The sequence below is a fragment of the Mesoplodon densirostris genome, chromosome 1 (genome assembly GCF_025265405.1).
Source record: "Mesoplodon densirostris isolate mMesDen1 chromosome 1, mMesDen1 primary haplotype, whole genome shotgun sequence".
Taxonomy (NCBI): Eukaryota; Metazoa; Chordata; class Mammalia; order Artiodactyla; family Ziphiidae; genus Mesoplodon; species Mesoplodon densirostris.
The window spans coordinates 210,934,025-210,955,953 of NC_082661.1; the positions used below are offsets into that span (position 1 = coordinate 210,934,025).

Here is a 21,929-nt window from a genome sequence, read left to right on the forward strand (position 1 = left end):
GATATTAACCCCTTACCAGATATATTGTTTGCAAGTATCTTCTCCTGTTCAGTAGGCTACCTTTTCATTTTGTTGAGAGATTCTTTTGCTGCGCAAAAGCTTTTTAGTTTGACGTGCTCCTATTTGTTTATTTTTGCTTTTGTTTTCCTTGCTTGAGGAGACAGATCCAAAAAACTATTGCTAAGACTGATGTCAAAAAGCATACCCTTGGGGGCCTCCCTGGTGGCGCAGTGGTTAAGAGTCCGCCTGCCGATGCAGGGGATACGGGTTCGTGCCCCGGTCTGGGAGGATCCCATATGCCGCGGAGCGGCTGGGCCCGTGAGCCATGGCCGCTGGGCCTGCGCATCCGGAGCCTGTGCTCCGCAACGGGAGAGGCCACAACAGTGAGAGGCCCGCATACCGCAAAAAGAAAAAAAAGAAAAAGAAAAAAAAAAAGCATACCCTTGGGCTTCCCTGGTGGCGCAGTGGTTGAGAGTCCGCCTGCCAATGCAGGGGACGCGGGTTCGTGCCCCGGTCTGGGAAGAGCCCACATGCCGCGGAGCGGCTAGGCCCGTGAGCCATGGCCGCTGAGCCTGCGCGTCCGGAGCCTGTGCTCCACAACAGGAGAGGCCACAACAGTGGGAGGCCCACGTACCGCAAAAAAAAAAAAAAAAAAAAAAAAAAGCATACCCCCTGTTTTCTTCCAGGAGTTGTATAGTTTCAGGTCTTATATTGAAGTCTTTAATCCATTTTGAGTTTATTTTTCTATATAGTGTGAGAAAGTAGTCTAGTTTAATTCTTTTGCATGTAGCTGTCCAGTTTTCCCAACACCATTTATTGAAGAGGCTGTCTTTTCCCCACTGTATATTTTTGCCTCCTTTGTCATAGACTAATTCACCACATTTATTTCTGGATTTATTTTTGGGCTCTCTATTCTGTTCCACTGATCTATGTGTTTGTTTTTGTGCCAGTACCATACTGTTTTGATTACTGCAGCTTTGTAGTATACTTTGAAATCAGGACCCAACACCATTTCTTGAAAAAGACTGTCCTTTTCCCATTGAGTGATCTTGGTACCTTTGTTGAAAATCAACTGACCATACAAGTGTTTATTCTTGGGCTCTCTAGTCTATTCTATTAGTCTATATGTCTCTTCTTATGCCAGTACTGCAATGTTTTGTTTTTTTAACTATATTACAAATTATTTTATTTGATTCTTTTAGACATTAAGACAATAATAGTATAGCTTCTATATATTTTTAAAAATTTTTTTATCAAAGTATAGTTGACTTACAGTATTATATTAAGTGTACAACATGGTAATTTAATATTTTTATAGATTATACTCCATACAATGTTATTATAAAATACTGACACATTCCCTGTGCTGTACATTACATCCTTGTAATTTATTTATTTTATACCCAGTAGTTTGTACCTCTTGGTCACCTTCACCTGTTTGCCCCTCTCACCACTCCTCTCCCCTCTGGTAACCACTAGTTTGTTCTCTGTATCTGTTAGTTTGTTTCTGTTTTGTTATAATTGTTCATTTGTTTTACTTTTTAGATTCCACAGATGAGTGAAATCATATGGTGTTTGTCTGACTTATTTCATTTAGTGTAATACCCTCAACGTTCATCCATGTTGTCACAAATGGCAAGATTTCATCTTTTTTATGGCTGAGTAGTATTCCTTTGTATATATACACCACATCTTCTCTATCCATTCATTTATCGATGGGCACTTAGGTTGTTTCCATATCTTCACTATTGTAAATAATGCTGCAATGAACACAGGGATGGGGGTGCATATATCTTTTAGAATTAGTGTTTTCATATTCTTTGCATAAATTCCCAGAAGTGGAATAGCTGGATCACATGGCAGGTCTATTCTTAATATTTTGAGGAACCTCCATATTGTTTTCCATAGAGGCTGCACAAATTAAATTTGGTTTGCTAATAATTTGATTGAGGATTTTTGCATCTATGTTCATCAGAAATACTGGTCTGTAATTTTCTTTTTTTGTGTTGTCCTTGTCTAGTTTTGGCATCAGGGTGATGTTGGCCTCGTAAAATGTGTTAGGTAGTGTTCCCTCCTCTTCAGATTTTTGGAAGAGTTTGAGAAGGATAGGTATCAAATATTCTTTGAATGTTTGGTAGAATTTACCAATGAAGACATTTACCAATGTCTGATCCTGGACTCTTATTTGGGGGGACGTTTTTGATTACTGTTTCAATCTCCTTACTAGTGATTGGTCTATTCAGATTTTTTATTTCTTCATGATTCAGTCTTGGAAGGTTGTATAATTCTAAGAATTTATCCATTTCTTCTAGGTTGTCCAATTTACTGATGGATAGCTATTCATGGTAGTCTCTTATAATCCTTTGTATTTCTGTGGTCTTCATTGGAACTTCTGCTTTTTCATTTCTGATTTTATTTGAGCCTTCTCTCTTTTTTCTTACTGAGTCTAGCTAAAGGTTTCTCCATTTTGTTTATCTCTTCAAAGAACCAGCTCTTAGTTTCACTGATCTTTTCTACTGTCATTTTAGTCTCTATTTCATTTACTTCTGCTCTGATTTTTATTATTTCCTTCTTTCTACTGACTTTGGGCTTCATTTGTTCTTTTTCTAGCTCCTTTAGGTGTCAGGTTAAATTGTTTGAGATTTTTCTTGTTTCTTGAGGTAGGCTTGTATGCTATAAATTTCTTAGTATCAATTTTGCTGAATCTCATAACTTTTGAGATGTTATATTTTCATTTTCATTTTTCTTCAGGTTTTTAAAATTTCTACTTTGATTTCTTTGTTGACCCAACAGTTGTTCAGTAGCAATGCTTTTTAGACTCCACATATTTGTGATTTTTCCAGCTTTCTTCTTGTAGCTGATTTCTAGTTTCATTCCATTAAGATCAGAAAAGAAGCCTGACATGATTTTAACCTTCTTGAATTTACTGAGACTTGTTCTGTGTCCCCACATAGGGTCTATCCTTAGGAATGTTCCATGTGCACTTGTGAAGAGTGTGTATTCTGCTTTCAGATGAAATGTTCTTTATGTATCTATTAAGTTTATCTGGTCCAATGTTTCCTTTAAGGCTGATGATTCCTTGTTGACTTTCTGTCTAGATGATATATCTATTGATGTAAGTGGGGTGTTAAAGCCCCCTACTATTATTATGTTGCTGTCAAGTTCTCCTTTTAGGTCTGTTAATAATTGCTTTTATATATTTTGGTGCTCCTATGTTAGATGCATATATATTAATAAATGTTTTCTTGATGGACTGTCCCTTTTATCATTATTTAATGTCTATATTTGTTTCTTATTGCCTTTTTTGTCTTGAAGTCTATTTCGACTGATTTGAGAATTGCCACACTTGCTTTCTTTTGGTTGCCATTTTCTTGGAGGGTCATCTTCCATTTCTTCACTTGGGGCCTATGTTTGTGTTGAGAGCTGAGATGAGTCTCACAGAGGCAGCATATAGTTTTGGGCCTTGTATTTTTTTTTTTTTCTGCAGTATGCGGGCCTCTCACTGTTGTGGCCTTTCCCGTTGCAGAGCACAGGCTCCGGACGTGCAGGCTCAGCGGCCATGGCCTATGGGCCCAGCTGCTCCACGGCATGTGGGATCCTCCTGGACCGGGCCACAAACCCATGTCCCCTGCATCAGCAGGTGGACTCTCAACCACTGCGCCACCCTGGAAGCCCATGTAGTATTCTTTTATATTATTTTTTATTTCTGTAAAATCAGTAGTAATGACCCCACTTTCATTTCTGATTTGAGTAATTTCTCTCTTTCCTTAGTCAATGTAGCTAAAGATTTGTTGATCTTTTCCAAGAAATAACTTTTCGTTTCATGGCATTCTTATACTCAAAAATACACCTACTTATACTTAGTCCATAATTTTATAACTGCTTACTTATGTATTTTCCTTATAAGAGTGAGAATTAATTTTTAAGGCCAGTTTGTAGCTTTACAATAGGTACTCAATAAATTCATTGTTAAATGAATGAGTAAGTTTAAAGGGGTATACAGAAAGAAATATACATAAATCATAAATGCAAAGGAGGCATGGGGTAGTCTCAGGTAAATGTGCAAAGTTAACCCTAAAATACTGAACACAATACAGTTCCCTTAACAGCATGAATTTTGTTTTTTTCTTAGTATTTACAACAGTTATTGAGGTGGATTTCTATTTTTAAAGCCTGGTTTCTACAGAGTTTAGAGTTCTTCCTTACTCTTCTTTGATGCTTCAACTTTTTTTATCATGAGCCAGCGAATAAATCTCTAGTCTTATCAGGAAATGCTGATATTTTTTCACTTTGTTCTCCAGCCTTAGCTGAACTCATGACCCGTGATGTTTTTGTTTGTCCTCAAATCCAAGCTGTGCCTCCAGGGTTCCATAAGACCTTGCATACAGGCATTGCAATTAAGTCATTCAAACATGCAGGAGTTTATTTACAAAATTAGAAGGGCATTTGGTTAATTGTAAGGCCCCTTCCAAGTCCATCAGTCCATGATTCTGCTGAAGATGAGTTACACAGCTCGCTGGGTTTAAATGCCGTGAAATGCTTCCTAGCAGTAGGTTTCAAATTATGGTCTGATAATCCTGGGGTACCATGGAGAGGCTTCAGGACTCCACAAACCTTTTATGCAAATATTGTTTTTAAACTATTTTCACCATTAAGAAAATGAATGGACAAATCACAGACTAAGAGAAAATTCCATTCTGTAAATGAAATTAAAAATGTAAATATTGCACATGCCTTTAAAAAAATGTATAGGATAGAGGGACAACTTGTATTCAGAATATATAAAAAACACTTACAACTCAATACCAAGAAGATAAATAACCCAGTTTTAAAATGGGCAAAAATTTTAAATAGACATTTCATCAAAGATCTATGAATGGCCAATAAGCACATGAAAATATGCTTGATGGTCATTAGAGAAATACAAATTAATATCACAGTGAGATACCACTTCACACCACTAGAATGGCTATATGTAAAAAGACACAATAACAACTACTGGTGAGAGAATCTGAAGAAACTGGAATCCTCGTACATTGCTGGTGGGAATGTAAAGTGATGTAATTACTTTGGAAAACAATGTGGCAGTTTCTTTAAAAGTTAAACATAAATTTACCATGGGACTCAGGAAATTCACTCCTAGCAATCTATCCAAGAGAAATAACAACATATATTCACATAAAGGCCTGTAAGCAAATGTAGCATTATTCCTAATAACCAAAAATTGGAAAAAAACCTAAATGTGCACCAACTGGTGAGTATAGATAAACAAAATTTGGTATATCCATACAGTAGAATATTGTTCAGCAATAAAAATTAATAATTCATGTTATAAGATGGGCGAACTTCAAGAACATGCTAAGTGAAAGAAGCCAGACAAAAAGATTACAGGATTCAACTTAATGAGATGCCCAGAGAAAGCAAAGCTATAGAGTCAGAAAGTACCTTAGTGTTTGGGGTGGGAAAGAGGAATGTTGCAGATAGGCAAGAAAAAAATTTTTTTCAACACAACTCTTCCTATAGTGCATTCAGCAGTTATCAGTTACAGCATCTTGTGTAACCGGCTCAAAAGAGCCCACCCATATACTAGAACCAGTCCATAGTCCAATTAGAGATTTGTTTCCACATTCAAAGTAACTTTTTGACTATGCTGATGGGGGATTCTAGGCACTGCATTGACTTGTGCCCCACTGTCACAAAGGGCTGACAGGTTTGACAACTTTATTTTTATTTTATTATAGCCGCACCATGCAGCATGCAGGATCTTAGCTCCCCAACCAGGGATCGAACCTGTGCCCCCTGCAGTGGAAGCACAGAGTCTTAACCACTGGACCACCAGGGAAGTCCCAGTTTTGACAACTTTGAATGCCATCAAGTTCCCAACACACTTTGACCAGTGCATAAATCTTCCAGTCCCAGATAGAAACAGGGGAGCCTCAACCCTTGTCTTAGGCCTGCTCCTTCTTAAAAGGAGAAAGGCCTAGGAGGTGGTGCTGAATGCATTAGGTACACATCAATCCAAACTGCAAGGATCTCCGCAAGGGGACCTTGGTTCTCTTGGCCCTCCTCCTGCTGCAGCAGTAGGGTCAGCCACAGAGAACTGCGTGGGTTCCACTCCTGGCTCGCCCACACAGCTGGCAGGGCGACCTCCTCTGCTAGTCAAGGAAGAAGCCTGTACAGCCTCATTGGGCTTTTGCCCAAACCCATTCTTTGTAACACTTCTTTCCAGCTTAGTGTAGGAATAGACCTTAGTACATTATGATGCAACTGAGTGTCCCTTGTCACCACTTTATCAATGAGGTCTGCTACCTTCCAGGGCCTGTTCCATACCTGCTTAGTCCACCAGGTATGTCTCACCTGTATTTTTTTCTTTTTTATTAGTTATCTATTTTATACACATCAGTGTATACATGTCAATCCCAATCTCCCAATTCATCCCACCACCACCACCCCACCACTTTCCCCCCTTGGCGTCCATACGTTTGTTCTCTACATCTGTGTCTCTACTTAGACAGCAAAGGTTTAACTTCAAAAAACATTAAAAAAAATCAGGTGTTCCATTTCCTCCGTTATCCAACATTTCTTAGAAACAGAGTACTCTTTCCTGCTTCCTCTTTCCTGTGGGCTGGAATCCAAACATACCGGAGTTCCTGTAGCTATCTTGGACCATGAAATGACTGAGAACAGAAGCTACATATGGCAAAGCAACAAGATAGAAGGAATGAGAGTTCTTGAAACCAGGGAACTGTTATACTCTCTCTGGAATGCCTACCTCTGGATTTCTTGAACATGAGAGGTAGACATCTATATTGTTTTATACCACAGCCTTACGACTAAACTTAATTCTAATGAGAATACTGAGATCAGAGTGGTGCTACAGAGGGAGCAGCAGGCCCCAAACTCTCAGATTGGAAGTGCTTGGCATCTCCAAGGCACAGTATAAACGGGCCAGGGTATTGGTAAAGGGAGGGAGATGGAGGGATGGCTAATGGGGAGGCAGATGGTATAGGGCCTAGTGGCTCATTGGTTCTTTGAGCTTTTATTTATATGTAGAAAACCAGTGGGGGATTTTGAGACGAAAAGTGACTATATATATATATATATATACATACATACATATACATACACATATATATATGTGTGTATATATATATACATACACATATATATACATATATATATACACGTATATATATATATATATTTTTTTGGCTGCATTTGGTCTTCGTTGCTGCGTGCGGGCTTTCTCTAGTTGCAGTGAGCGGGGGCTACTCTTCGTTGCGGTGCGTGGGCTTCTCACTGCAGTGGCTTCTCTTGTTGCGTAGCACGGGCTCTAGGCACACGGGCTTCAGTAGTTGTGGCTCACGGGCTCTAGAGTGCAGGCTCAGTCGTTCTGGCGCACGGGCTTAGTTGCTCCGCGGCATGTGGGATCTTCCCGGACTAGGGCTCGAACCCGTGTCCCCTGCATCGGCAGGTGGACTCTCAACCACTGCGCCACCAGGGAAGTCCAATAGTCTCTACTATTTTATATGTTTAAAATATTCTAGTATTGATCTTAAAGATCAAAGTCAGTTATTTCACTGACAACAATGGGTTTATCTGGGGATAGCAGAAAATTACAATTTGGGACAAACATGCCATGGGGAAAACCATAGGTAAGTCCAGTGAACAAAGGAGAGGAACATTATTATTATTATTATTATTTATTTATTTATTTATTTATTTATTTATTTTGCTGTACGCGGGCCTCTCACTGCTGTGGCCTCTCCCATTGCGGAGCACAGGCTCCGGACACACAGGCTCCGCGGCCATGGCTCGCGGGCCCAGCCGCTCCGCGGCATGTGGGATCTTCCGGGATCGGGGCACGAACCCGTGTCCCCTGCATCGGCAGGCGGACTCCCAACCACTGCGCCACCAGGGAAGCCCGGAACATTATTTTATAAAGAAAAGAGGGGAAGTTGGGAGAGGTTGTTTTGAATGAAAGTCCACGGGGGGAAAGTGACAGTTCGGGGTAATGACGGTTTCTCATTGGCTGAGTTGCTAGGGTAGTGGATTTCTTCTAGGAGGTGCAATGTACAAGTTTTCCTGGAGGCGCACTGTACACCTTTTCCTGTTGGGGGCTGTAAATGATGACTGTTTTCTGTTGGTTCTTCTTTCGGGCTCTGTACTTGGCAATGCTTCCTGTAACTGATGTGGCGTTGTACTGTGTGAGTGCTCCCCCTCCTGGTCTCCCAACGTCATTTCAGTGAGGTGTCACTTTATTAATTTTCATTCTAGGTTATAAAATTTCGTGGAAAACTTTTCACAATCACCTTTATGAACTGGCCAAAGCTAAAACCGAATCCTTTGTAACTCGTTTTAGAGTAGCCTATCAGAAAAACTAATGTGTTAACACAAGGATGTGGTCTATATAGAAACTAAAAACAGTCCAAGATCGTGTAGGTGGGCTCAGAGAGTACTACCTCTGAATCCTGCCTCTGGGTTTTACCAATTGTGTGGGTGAGCCTGATGTGTGGAATTCGAGTGCCTAGTGGGCCACTTTTGGTAAAGCAGAGCTGGCACTGCAGGATGAACGGGATTTAACATTCCTAATCCACCAAAGTGTCATGATCTTTATCTCTGAAGATTCTGTGAGGATTAAGTGCTTAGCCGAGTTCCTGGCACATAAGAATCATCCCATAAATCATGTCTTTATTATTACTGGCCACAATCATTAGAGCTTGAGAATCCTTAACTACGCTTTTAACACTGGATCAGGGCAGTATGAAACTTCCAGTCCCTAAAGCTGTTTTTCTCCGTTATGCATTGAGACAGCTCACACAAGCATTTTCCATTACTTGGGTGAAAAAGCTCTCAAGTATATACACTTATCTTTACTCTGATACACAGAAGTAGGTGACTTGGGTACTTCAGTCATAGGAAGGAATGTCCCGTAAGAAAATCAATTAATTATCCTTCTGGTTCATACCCGATTCATGACTAAAGTTTTAAAATGACAACTATGAGATCTCCGCCTGTGTCTATCTGAATGTATGTCTATGTGTGTATGTTATAGTACAGTATTTTTCTACCTGTGGATGGTATCACCAAAAAAATTTGTTAAAGAGCTCTATTTAATTTGCTTAAAAATAAGCCCTTATAAATTGTTTCTAAATCTCAGAGATATAATAAAAGCCCCCATTTTTTTTCAAGTTCATGTGATTTAGGATAGTCTTTGGTAAATAAAAGCTAATTTTAAACTTGTTGGTTTAATTAATACAGGTTATGTCTTCAGGGTTATTAGCATTAAATATACTGCAGATAAACAATTTTGTTCTACCTGGTTTACTCGTCAAATGGGCTCAGGTTGTCTCTACTGCCAAGTTTGTCAGAAAAAAAAATTTAAGATAATGACTGCTTTAATGTCTCATGAGATTTTCATGAGTAATCTAAGTATGACTGCTAAAACCAAATGAATTAAACGGATGTAAATGAGATAAGTTTTTAGATAATCTTTTTAGCGCTGATTGTCTTATGATATGTCTATTTAAATAGTTTCCCAAATCTCTTTAGTAACTTACACCCTTAGAATTAAACGATGAGAATTCATTGAATGTCTAGATCACTTCCAAATAAGAAAAAATACTGAAACATTAATTTCCAAACAAGTTTAAGTCTATCTACGTTTGACCTCTTATTACAGGACTTAAGATGACTGTGCTACACTGAAGAATTTTGCTTTGAGAAAATGTATATTGCTAAAAATCATGAAATTTTCCCATCTGAAGAATGTTAACGTAACAGTTCACAAAGCCTTACTTTTTGGTTTTCACTCAAAATCAACGTTTCTAAGGGTTAAGAATTCTAATTAATACACGCAATTAAAGCTACTAAAATAACAAGGAAAACATCTCCGTATACACGGAGAACACCATGAAAAGGACCCCCGTCTTTTTGCAGATGCACACATGTATTGAAGACCTCCTGATTCTTTTAAGGTGGAGACAGTATGAGTAGCACTTCTGTGCAAAGCAGCGTTTTTGTTTTTGTTTGGATACAGGTTTTCAAAGGAATTGTGTGAATGCTTGGAGGCCTGACGGGTGCGTCTCCATACACACCATAAGATGTGTTTTTGGGGGAAAAAGGCTTGAGGTATGGAAATACATTTTGAGGGAAATTAAAGTGATTTTGTTCTAAAGCAAAGCTGATTCTTTCTAAATGGGAAAGAAAACAAGGGACAAACTAAAATGGACATAGAAAGTTGTTCAAGGTTTCTTAAAAAAGGACTCTTTTAAATTTTATGTATGGTTAGGACTAAGATTGGAATGAATCTAATTAAGTAAATGAATTTTAATATCAAAAGTAAGCTGGTATGGGGACTTCTCTGGTGGTCCAGTGGTAACGAATCCACCTTCCGATGCAGGGGACGCAGGTTCTATCCCTGGTCAGGGAACTAAGATTCCACATGCCGCTGGGCAACTAAGCACGTGAGCCACAACTACTGAGCTCGCACGCCTCAACGAGAGAGGCTACGTGCTGCAAACTACAGAGCCCACGCACTCTGGAACCCGCATGCCACAACTACAGAGCCCACGCACCCTGGAGCCCGCACCCACAGCTAGAGAGAGAAAAAACCCCTGCACGCCACACAATAAGAAGCCCACGCGCCACAATGAAGAGCCCACATGCCACAACTTAGACCCAACGCAGTCAAAAAAATAAACAATTTTTTTAAAAAAAGTAAGCTGGTATGAAATTAAAATCTGTTTTTTTTTCTCTGTTAAAAAGACAAAATGGGACTTCCCTGGTGGTCCAGTGGCTTAGACTCCGTGCTCCCAATGCAGGGGGCCCAGGTTCAATCCCTGGTCAGGGAACTAGATCCCACATGCTGCAACTAAAAGATCCCACATGCACAACTAAAGATCCCATATGCTGCAACTAAGACCTGGCAAAACCAAATAAATAAATAAATACATAAATAAATAAATATTTTTAAAAAATAGGACAGTCTTTTTTTAGGTCATTGGTCTACTTTCAATGAGAAAGTGCAAACAAAGGTTTTCTTTACCTTTAATGTAATCTATCTAGAAAAATATAGATTCTATACATTTTGTCTTTATCAGGTCTCTACTTAATTTTAAAAAAAATTGAGCCTTTTCAATATTAAAAGAGCTAAGGCCTTTTACAACTATTTAACTTTATGTGTTTCCCTGAAAAGTCTTTGTCACTCTGATTAAATGGATAACGAAGTATGGTTTCACAGTGACCTATGATCCTACTTGACCAAGTGTTTTAAAACCTTTTTGATATTTTTGACAATCTTCCCAAATATCATAATTCTAAATGAAGTCTTATTGACCTAGAAATAACTTTGGAGTTTTCCGAGTTCCTGGAACACCTGAAAAGATTTGTTTTCTCTTCTTATAAAAGAGAGATTTAAACTAATTAGGTTAATTGGGTAGGTTAAATTACATAGGAAGCATTGTCAAATAAATGATGTTAAACTTCTTAGGTTATATTGTATGGGTAAATGTTATTAATATAAATGCTCTAAAATTTTAAGAAATTCCTAAAATTTGGACATGTCCTAATGTAATGTTATCAGTCATGATTCTAGTTATTGTCTTAAAATGTCATGTGTCACAGAGATAACCAAATTTCCTTGTCAATTCTATTATAATGAATCAGATCTTAAATAAAGGATATTTTAAAGTCTTTTATCATTTACAGACAATTAGTGTTTCATTCAGATGCTTTTACAAAAACTTCCTGCAAGTGTGTTTCACCTTCAGAGAAATTCATGGACAGGAAGCTAACAAGTACTCTGGAATACAAGTTTCTGGTGACTTTCAAATTATATCATTAGACTGGATAAAAATTTACAGAAGAGAAACTGATGACTTCATAAAACTTCTAACAAAAGATTAAGCACAAGAATTACAAAGGACTAAATGAAATAAGGAAAATGATCATACTTTTTTATGATTTTAGGAACTTGAAACATTGCAGATTTTTTTAACATTTTGTTTCTTCAAATTTAAGAAAACCTTTTTCTCTTTTCTTTCAAGCTAACTATGACTTAGAGCAATTTGGTAAATTATACCTTTGTAAGCACAATTTAAACATTTATCTTTTTGCTCCCTACCTGATCCCTCCAGAATTCAGAAACTCTCAGTGAATATTCTTTTCTTGGCAATATAGTTATTTGCATATGTTCAATAAGAATCTGTTCTCCTTATAACAGGACACAGTTGGAAAATAATTATACTACTAAAGTTTTGACTGGAAGAGCATATTTGAGAGAGACATATACAGACTCAGCTATGACCTGACAACTTTAACGAAATAAGATTGACTCTATGAAGGCGACAAAGCCCTTTGGAGAAACAGCCTGGTACCTTGCTTACAGGGTTCCCAGTGCCTTACCAGGTGCGTAAGGAAGGTCACACTTTCTGGCAGGCCCAGGAACCTCAGGATATTTTAGGGACCTCAAGAAGAGAGGAATTCACCCAAATCTATGGGTACTGCAGGCAAATCCTGATGACAAACGTTTGACTTGGCTTCTTAGCCTCAAGAGGCTGTTAAAAGTTCAATCTGGAGGGGGGCTTCCCTGGCAGTCCAGTGGTTAAGACTCTTTGCTCCCAATGCAGGGGGCACAGGTTCAGTCCCTAGTTGGGGAACTAAGATCCCACATGCCGGGCAGCTCAGCCAAAAGATTAAAAAAAAAAAAAAGTTCAGTCTGGAGATTCCTTATGAAAAGTTCCAGTGAAGCAGATTTAAAAGAGCCTATATGGTCAACCACTATTCTTGCTGCACTTCTGTAAATAACCAGGCCAAGTTAGTTGAATCTAGACTTATTTTGCAAACAAATTAGCCTTAGTGTGGCTATCTTTGGTAAAAATAAGGGTGATTTTAAAGAAAAAATAAGCTTCAGTAGGAACTAAAATACACACTTGTGGCTATTAGATTCTGGTGCTATTAATTTCCCTTGAGGTTTTGTTATTTTCTGAAAACTGGACTGAACCCTGCATTTTTCTAGTTTCCTCCAATATTTGGCTACAACTCTCCAAACTAACATTTATTTATTTATTTTTTTGGCTGTGCTGTGTCTTCGTTGCTCTCCGTGGGCGAGAGGGGGCTGCTCTTCGTTGCAGTGCACGGGCTTCTCATTGTGGTGGCTTCTCTTGTTGCGGAGCACGGGCTCTAGGCATGCGGGCTTCAGTAGTTCTGGCACATGGGCTCAGTAGTTGTGGCTCGCGGGGTCTAGAGCGCAGGCTCAGTAGTTGTGGCGCACGGGCTTAGTTGCTCCGCGGCATGTGGGATCTTCCCGGACCAGGGCTCGAATCCATGTCCCCTTCATTGGCAGGCAGATTCTTAACCACTGCGCCACCAGGGAAGTCCCCAAGCTAGCATTTCTAATTTTCTCCCTCCCTTTTAACTTGGAATCATTGAGAACTAAAACTGTCCTTTTTCCTAAAGTCCTACAAACTGAAGCTAGATGTTTTAAAATAAATTTTGGAAAAATCACCACAATAACTCACGTTTAGACAATCTTCCTCGTGCCTGTTGCTATATGGGCCACTCAGAAAGTTTACCTGAACGTCGGATGACATCATCAAAGACATTCAAACTACAAAAGCTTCAACCCTGAAATCCAGAAATCTTCGCACCTGGCTACCCTGAGAACTCAAAAACTTATCTATAATTTGCTCCAATTATTTTATTTATTTATTTATTTATTTGCAGTATGCGGGCCTCTCACTGTGTGGCCTCTCTCGTTTAGTTTCTTACAAAACTAAACATACACTTACCACGGGATCTAGCAATCACATTCCTCAGGATTTACCCAAATGAGTCGAAAACTTAGGTCCTCACCAAAACCTGAACACAGATGTTCATAGCAGCTCTAGTCGTAACTGCCAGAACTTGGAAGCAACCAAGATGTCCTTCAGTAGGTGAATGGATAAATAAACTGTGGTACATCCAGACAATGGAATATTATTCAGTGTCAAAAAGAAATGAGCTATCAAGCTGTGAAAAGACATGGAGGAAACAAATGCATGTTACTAAGTGAAAGAAGCCACTCTGGAAAGGCCACATACTGTATGCTTCCAACTACATGACCTTCAGGGAAAGGCAAAAGTATGCAGACAGTAAAAAGTCAGTGGTTGCCAGGGCAGCAGGAAGGAATGTGGAGCACAGAGGATTTTGAGGGCAGTGCAACTCTTCTGTGTGACACCACAGTGGTGGATACCTTTGTCGAAGTCAAATCGAAGTAGATGCATAGAATGTACACCACCAAGAGTAAACCCTAATATAAACTATGGACTTGGGGTGATGATGTGTCAATGCAGGTTCACTGACTGGAACAAATGCACCACTCCGATGGGGAATATCACTAATGGAGGAGCGTGTGTTCGAGGTAGTGAGCAGAGGACATATGGAAAATCTCTGTACCTTCCACTCAATTCTGCTACAAACCTAAAACTGCTCGTTTAAAGAATCTACTTAAAAAAAAATGTTAAGGGGAAAAATTACTTTGAAAGTTGTGATCACACAGGTAAAACCATAAATGCATACCCAGTATTCTAATAATATAATAATATTAATAATCTAATAATATTTAGAATAATAAATATTCTAAAAATGTATGGCCCTAAAAGATAGCAAGAATATGAAAGAATGAAGAATTTCATTAAGTCCAAAAAGCTTTAAATTTAGACCAAAATAAACAATTAGATTAAGGTCCCTCTGCCACAATTAAAAAAAAGAAAGCACTGTCCTGTCAATGTTTAAACTAGCGTAAATTGCAGACTTCAGTCAGCAATTAGAAGAATTAGCTAATATGTAACCTAAATGCAGGGATGTCACAATAACTCACCTTGAAGTTACCTAGTCAACCACAATTCAAAGTCAGGGCAAAAACTCAACCTCTGCAGAAAACTCCAGTTCCAGGTCACGCTACCTTACCAGCTAAGATATCTGCCAACAGTGTTAGGGGTGACGTAGTTTCCTTAGTGTTAAAGCATCTTTCATTCTAGGAAGAACTGGAATTAATCCTAGAAATGTTTAAGATAATCAAATATGTGTTAATACTTCGATATTAAAGAATTTTTATCTATTTGCTATTTTATAAATTTACATTATTTAATAGAATTTGGTCCATTAGTCCACTTTCAAATGTGTAATTAAATAAGTGATTTAGGTTTTTGGGAACTCCATAGTGTTGAAGACCCAGGAAGAGTTAATAAAAATTATCCTTTTAATATAGTTCAGTACCTTTGACAGATTTCTCCACTGGATGCTGAGGAGTGTAGCAGAAGTCTCTGCTAGAGCATCAGGCCTGAAACCTACTTGTTTCACATTTAAAAAAACTGCTTTGAGAACTGCAGTGTAAGGAGAAAACAAACTTTCTCCCCACAGCTGTAGCACAGTACCTGGCACTTGGTAAACCCAGTTAACATTAATAAATGAATGAAGACGTTCATGATTTAGTTGAGGGGATAAGATATAAACATCCCAAAGTTAAATGATAATAGGAGACAGTGGTTTTGAAGACATACAAGAGGCAGTAAGTGGTAAGTTGCCGAATAAATGGAAGTGACAATAAGTATTAAGAGCTCAAAGTAGGAGACTGCTGTAGGCTACAGGGGTCAAAAAGCCTTTATGGAGGAGGCTGGTCTTTAAGAACCTTGGCCTTGAAAAATATATTAGGTTTGAAGATGTAAGAATGGGGAAAGGTCTGGGAAGCAGACAGAAGAAGACTGTGCCAAAGGGATTTAAGTGAGAAAATAACAGAGATGATTTTAAGATGTGCGTTGATCCTCTCACACTGCAGCCCAGCTGTTTACAAATGAAGAGTGGGAAAGGCCTCTTAGCTCCAGGCTGTGACGGCTGTTTTTCCCAGGCTCAGGAGTTTGGACCTGATTCTTTCCATAGGGGGAAGAATGAATGGGTTTTCAACAGTAAGGATAGATGAAAGAGTTTGGTGGCTCTAGAATAAAGATTATACTAGGGACAAGGTGTAAGATGGTTTAAGTTAGACTAAAGAAGTGAGCACTGTTGGCAGAGAATACAGTAGTTAGAAAACAGTCCAGATGTAAAGGAATAAACGGTCAGCTAAACTAAGTTCACAGGTTTTAGAAAGACATACATTTCTGAAGCACTGTAAGGGAAGAAGTGATGGGACAGGGTACTACATTGAAAGGGAAGATAAAGTATGTTGGTGAAAGTGAAGGAAGAGAGTAAATTTTCAGAATGAAGTATGCATCTGTGGGTTGTTTATATTTATATATATATATATTTTTATACCAAGTGAGTTGGAATCAGTGTGTATATCAGAAGGCAGTGTGAAAAAGTTTAGACCCCTACTTTTCCAAGACAGAAAAGAATTTTTGCAACTGAAAATGTAATTGAAGCACATGCCCAAGGGGTTTAATGCTTATGTTCTTTGTTTGTTTGTTTGTTTTTTGCGGTATGCGGGCCTCTCACTGTTGTGGCCTCTCCCGTTGTGCAGCACAGGCTCCGGACGCGCAGGCTCAGCGGCCACGGCTCACGGGCCTACCCGCTCCGCAGCACGTGGGATCTTCCCGGACTGGGGCACGAACCCGTGTCTCCTGCATTGGCAGGCGGACTTTCAACCACTGCGCCACCAGGGAAGCCCAATGCTTATATATTTTTAAGACTAGAATCCTGGCTTTACCAAATAAACTGAGAGAAAGTCAAGCAACCCAGATCTTGAGGGGTAATGTGCATGGTGATGACCTGGTACGCTGCAGTCTGCTGGGGTCTTTGGAAGACTTTTTAACCGTTTTGTAGAGAAGAGCCCGAGACACAAACAGCTTTGGTGATTGTGCTTCAGGAAAGAGGACAGGCTGTCAAGTTCTCTGCCAGTGGAAGTTGAAGGAAACAGAACTAAAGGAATTGTTTGGCCATTTCCTAATGCATCCCAGCTGGTAGACGTGCTTCGGGAAAGGGTGAACAGCTCCTGGCCGAGGGGGAAGCAGCTTTAGGAAAGCAAAGCCAAAGCAAAGAATTGGCAGCACACTTAGGGAGCTGAGTAGCACTGTTCAGGCCAGCCTGGCCTTCCTGTTCCGTGGAATCACAAACATATTTTGTATTTCACTGACAAATACTGCAGCAGCTGAAGACCTGGATTTCAAGTCTATTTCCATGCAGAACCAACTGTTCTTAAAATTATGAAAACAAATACTCCTGTCATCTTTGTTGTGGTGCATGGGCTTCTCATTGCGGTGGCTTCTCTTGCAGAGCACGGGCTGTAGGTGCGCAGGCTTCAGTAGTTGTGGCATGCAAGCTCTAGAGCGCAGGTTCAGTAGTTGTGGCACATGGGCTTAGCTGCTCTGCAGCATGTGGGATCTTCCTAAACCAGGGATCAAACCTGTGTCCCCTGCATTGGCAGGTGGATTCTTAACCACTGTGCCACCAGGGAAGTCCCAAGAAGTATGGGAAGTTAGAGAACACTTTAGACTACTTTCAAATGACCAAGATAATTTGGGATAGAGCAATTCTCTTACTTGAAGATATAGTCAAACTAAGATCGCACTGGGGGGAAAAATGGGATAGGAAATAAATATAATTAGGGAGGTGGGGTGCAGAGGAAAGTCTTTCTTGATCTTCTCTTCAAGATAAGAGCAGGTTTGGTCACTTCTTCTAATCTGCCTGTGTGTCATAAGTATTGTAGTGATCTTTGGGAATGAGAGACTTTAGTGTAGAGCTAGTTCATAATTAAATTGGCCATGCTCATACTGTGCAGGGCTTATGTCCCAGTTTGCATAGGAAAGTCCCAGTTTACACATGTAGCTCCAAGTGATTATTAATCGTGCCCCCCACACTCAAAGTAAATGTGGTTGCCCTAGCTTTAGGTAAGAACAAAAATAATCTTTCACTAGACTCTGGTGCCCTCTTGTGATTAAAGCATAAAAAGTCATTACAGGGGCTCCCCTGGTGGCGCAGTCACTAAGAATCTGCCTGCCAATTCAGGGGACCCAGGTTCAATCCCTGGTCCGGGAAGATCCCACATGCCGTGGAGCAACAAAGCCCGTGTGCCACAACTACTGAGCCTGTGCTCTAGAGCCGTGAGCCACAACTACTGAGCCTGTGTACCTAGAGCCCGTGCTCCACAACAAGAGAAGCCACAGCAGTGAGAAGCCCGCACACTGCAATGAAGAGTAGCCCCCGCTCACCGCAACTAGAGAAAGCCCGTGCGCAGCAACGAAGACACAACACAGCCAAAAATTAATTAATTGATTAATTAAATAATTATTTTTAAAAAGTCATTACAGAAACAAAAGAGCTTTCTTCTGAAAGAAGAAACCACTGCAAAATGTGAACATCCCAAAGTGGATCACCTACTAACTTTCCTCCATATCTCAGCTTTGAATTTCATGTCACCAGACTTTATCACTGACTACTCTCCATGGCTGCTGCTTTCTTTGGACTCCAGGACCTCTTCCCCCATTAATCAGTAAATGGCGCACTGGCAGTCTCTCTAACACTACTTCTGTCTTAACCTCTTGGTGAATTCAACATGCTCATAAGTGATTTTTCTAGCATGCTGGCCTCTGCCTACCTTGAACTTCTCTCCTCCAGTGTTCTTGTTCTCCACCCTGCTTCAGCTATACACCTCCAGGGCGTGCCATGGACACAGTCATTACCAATCTCATTTTATGCGTCTTGCTCTCTGACCACCATAGCTCCTTCTAGTAACCCAACTCTAACAAACCCCCCACAAGGACCTATAATCATTAACTTCACAAATATTTCACTCTGCCTCATCCCTACTGGTATCTTTAATCCCCATACCAGCTGAAATTCCATGACCATTCATTATGATAATACCCTTGCAAACACCCTCAACTCCCTTGGTCCTCTTTTGTGTTGCCACTTGCTTGGCAAAACCAGAATCTCTAGTTAAATTCAAACCTCCCCCACTCTGTGCCTGCACCCCTGCACCTGAATATGGGTGGAGAAAAACCCATAAAAATTATGATTTGTCTGATTTTAAATTCATGATAATGAATCTGAATGCTGGGACTCTGAATGGACCCTAGCAACTCACACTCAGAGCCCATAGCTTCAGAGAACCTAGTAGCAGAAGGGGAAGTGGTACACATGACTCCGGCCTCCCAACTGCACGAGCGCCCATGGCCACAGGTAACTGGGCAGCAGCGGCAATGGGGCCTGGGACACCGTTCCTGCATTGGTTGAGGTACTCATGACCCCAGCCCCTGCACCCGTCATCCGCAGTGGTAGAGCCTGCAAACCTTACAACACCAGACATGGTAGGGATACCTGCTTGACCCCAGCTCCCCTCCCAATGTCTCCCTCCCCCCGACTGTGAAGCCTGTGTCTCAAGGGATCCTGGATGCAAGGAAAGAGCCCACCATCCCAGTGACAAGAGCAGTTCTGGCAGAAACAAGGCAATAACCACCCCAGAGGAACAAGAAGTGACAACAAAGGCATGGAGCCACACCTCTTACAGAGACAGCTGAGAATGGAAACTGCTAAATCTCAAATAGGACCAGAGGCAGCGCAGGTGAAAGAAACCATAAACTTGTATGATACCACCATCTACTGGAAGACAAAAGAAAGGACTCTAACAGCTAACCTGTCAAGAGGCGTACTTCATCAAGCAACATGAAGAACCACAGTAACGCGGTACCATGAAAAGAAAATGACAGTTTTCCAGAAACCAAACTTAAAGTCATGAATATTGTGATCTAACTGATAGAGAATTTGAAACAGCTGTCTTGAAGAAACTCAACGAGGTACAAGAAAACTCAGAAAGGCAGTTTAATGAGCTCAGGAATAAAATTAATGAACAGAACCAATACTTTACCAAAGAAACTGAACCTCTAAAAGAGAACCAAATTCTGGAGCTGAAGAACACAATAAACGAGTTGAAGAATGTATTAGAAAGCATTGGAAATTGAGCAGATCATATGGAAGAGGGAATTAGTGAGCTTAAAGATAGAAATCTGGAAATCATACGAGCAGAAGAAGAGAGAGAAATAAGATATAAATATATTAGGAAATTCTTTGAGAGATATCCAAACTCTTTTGGGAAAGGCAACATTAGGATAATGGGCACCCCAGAAGGAGAAAAGAGAGAGAAGGGACCAGAGAAATTACTTAAAGACATAATAGGTGAGGACTTTCCAAACATGGTAAAGGAACTGGACATACAAATCTATGAAGCTAAGAAAATACCTGAGTACCTCAATGCAAAAGACCTTCTTCAAGACACATTATATTAAAACTGTCAAAAGTCAATGATTAAAAAAAAAAAGAGGGCTTCCCTGGTGGCGCAGTGGTTGAGAGTCCGCCTGCCGATGCAGGGGACACGGGTTCGTGCCCCGATCCCGGAAGATCCCACATGCTGCGGAGCGGCTGGGCCTGCGAGCCATGGCCGCGGAGCCTGTGTGTCCGGAGCCTGTGCTCCGCAACGGGAGAGGCCACAGCAGTGAGAGGCCCGCGTACAGCAAAAAAAAAAAAAAAAAAAAAGAATTTTAAGGACAACCAGAGAAAAAAGGATGGTAACCTACAAAGGAACCCCTATTATGCTATCAGCAGATCTCTCAGCAGAAAACCTACAGGCCAGGAAGGAGTGCAAGGGCATTCTCAGATACTGAAAGATAAAAGCTGTCAGTCAAGAATACTCCACCCAGCACTTACCTTTCGTATATGAAGAAGAAATAATTTCCCAGACAAACAAATCTGATGGAGTTCATCATCAGTAGACTGCCTTACAAGAAACGTTGAAAGGAGCTTTTCCACCAGAAACAAAATGGCAGAAATACACAAAATTTTAAGCAAGGTGATAAACAGAACTAGAAAATTGTAACTCTTTATCAGAAAAGGTTTTTAAACACTTAATTATGATAAAAGGGTTAAAGGGAGAAAAAAAGAAAGCAGAAAAATAACTAACTATCTCAGTATGGTAAAAAACACAACATAAAAAGCTATAATTTGAAATAACAAAAACATAAAGGTAAATGAAAACAAAATGCTATCAGCAGAAAAAGCACTACTTTATCTATGAGACTTTTTATACAAACCTCAGGGTAACCACAAAACATAAACATAGAGCAGAGACACGAAACATAGAAAAAGAGAAAACTCAGAAAAATATCACAGAAAACCACCCAACTAAAATGGCAGACAGAAACACAAGAAAATAGAAACAATGGAGATATAGAGCAAACAGAAAATAAAAGATTAAATGGCAGTACTAAGGCCTCATCTATCAATAATCACCCTAAATGTAAATAGATTGAATTCACCGATCAAAAGACACAGAATGGCTGGATAGATTTTTAAAAAGACCCTAGTATATGTTGCCTCCAGGAGACACCTCAGGTCTAAAGACAAACACAGGCTAAAAGTGAGGGGATGGAAGATGATAGCTCAAGCCAATAGAAAGCAGGTATAAACATACTCACATCAGACAAAATAGACTTCAGGCCCAAAAGGTAATAAAAGACCAAAATGGACAGTATAAAGGAAACAATTCATCAAGAAGTCATAATAGTGATCAATATATATGTACCTAACACAGGAGCACCAAAATGGATTTTAAAAAATTATTAACAGACTAAAGGGAGAAATTGATCACAACAAAATAATGTAGGAGACGTTAACACCCCACTTACATCAATGGATAGATTATCCAAACAGAAAGTCAACAAGGAAACAACAGCCTTAAATGAAAATTTAGACCAGATGGATTTGACAGACTTGTACAGAACACTCCATCGAAATGCAGCAGAATGCACACTCTTCTCAAGTGCTCATGGAATGTTCTCAAAAATAGACCACATGTTGGGACACAAAATAATCTCAATAAACTCAAGAAGACTAAAATCATATCAAACATCTTTTCTGATCACAATGGAATGAAACTAGAAATAAACTACAAGAAGAAATCCAGA

General features: G+C 39.8%; 2 protein-coding genes across 5 annotated transcripts in view; both read right to left on the bottom strand.

The window, feature by feature from the left end:
* The window catches only part of PPM1K (protein phosphatase, Mg2+/Mn2+ dependent 1K), a 449,751-nt gene that overhangs the window by 377,234 nt on the left and 50,588 nt on the right, over nt 1–21,929 (bottom strand). The gene's annotated exons all lie outside the window — the stretch shown is intronic.
* Nucleotides 1–21,929, bottom strand: part of ABCG2 (ATP binding cassette subfamily G member 2 (Junior blood group)) — a 135,514-nt gene that overhangs the window by 87,868 nt on the left and 25,717 nt on the right. The window lies entirely within an intron of this gene.